Source organism: Chiloscyllium plagiosum, chromosome 1 (assembly GCF_004010195.1).
Source record: "Chiloscyllium plagiosum isolate BGI_BamShark_2017 chromosome 1, ASM401019v2, whole genome shotgun sequence".
NCBI lineage: Eukaryota > Metazoa > Chordata > Chondrichthyes > Orectolobiformes > Hemiscylliidae > Chiloscyllium > Chiloscyllium plagiosum.
Window position 1 is genome coordinate 46,934,120 of NC_057710.1, and position 840 is coordinate 46,934,959.

Sequence of the window (840 nt, forward strand, 5' to 3'; positions counted from 1 at the left end):
ACACCCTGTTCTGATACTCGGGTTTCCCCTCACGCCAAGCTCTGATACTCCAGTTTCCCCTCACGCTCCGCTTTGATACTCCAATTTCCATTCACACCCTGCTCTGATACTCGGGTTTCTCCCCACACCCCGCTTTGATACTCGGGTTTCCACTCGCACTCCGCTCTGATACTCGGGCTTTCTCTCACACCGCACTCTGATACTCGGGTTTCCCCTCACACTCTTCTCTGATACTCCAGTTTCCCCTCACATCCCGCTCTGATATTCGGGTTTCACCTCACACCCTGTTCTGATACTCGGGTTTCCCCTCACTCCCTGCTCTGATACTCCGGTTTCCCCTCACACCCCGCTTTGATACTCCAATTTCCGTTCACACCCCGCTCTGATACTCGAGTTTCTCCTCACAACCCGCTCTGATACTCCAGTATCCCCTCACACCTTGCTCTGATACTCAGGTTTCCCCTCACGCCCCGCTTTGATACTCGGGTTTCCGCTCATGCCCCGCTCTTATACTCCGTTTTCCCCTCAAACCCCACTCTGATACTTGGGTTTCCCCTCACGCCCCGCTCTGATACTCTGGTATCCCCTCACACCCCGCTCTGATACTCGGATTTCCCCTCACACCTCGCTCTGATACTCAGGTTTCCCCTCACGTCCCACTCTGATACTCAGATTTCCTCTCACACCCCGCTCTGATACTTGGGTTTCCCCTCATGCCCTGCTCTGAGAATCGGGTTTCCCCTTACATTGCGCTCTGATACTCCAGTTTCCCCTCACACCCCGCTCTGATACTCGGGTTTCCCCTCACACCCCGCTCTGATACTCGGGTTTCCCCTCACA